This window comes from Plasmopara halstedii (genome assembly GCF_900000015.1).
Source record: "Plasmopara halstedii genome assembly, contig: Scaffold_525, whole genome shotgun sequence".
Lineage (NCBI taxonomy): Eukaryota > Oomycota > Peronosporomycetes > Peronosporales > Peronosporaceae > Plasmopara > Plasmopara halstedii.
Genome location: NW_020187445.1, coordinates 850,138 through 850,493, shown reverse-complemented (window position 1 = coordinate 850,493; position 356 = coordinate 850,138).

Genomic DNA, 356 nt, shown 5'->3' with positions numbered 1-356 from the left:
CCGGGATCCGGCGCAAGTGAACGCGGAAGCGTTGGCGCCGGAGCGGATCCCACGGGCCGTCAGCCACCCAGAAGTTGAACCAGCACCTGGTTCTGAGCATGGTGTGCAACAACCTCCATTTCTAATGACCCCAAGCGCTCCAACATCGCATGCAGCAATGCATTCGCCTGCTCCACGGCTAGTAGTCGCTTTGACAGAGCGCGGTAGTCCTCAAGGCGAGGCAGACGGCGCACGACGTGCTTAAATCGTCAAGAGCGACCGCACAGCGATATGCTACTTCAGCATGACGCTCAGCGGATCTTCGATTACGAAAGACCTTGTCCTCAAGGGCTCGACGAGCATCACGAGTCACCGGG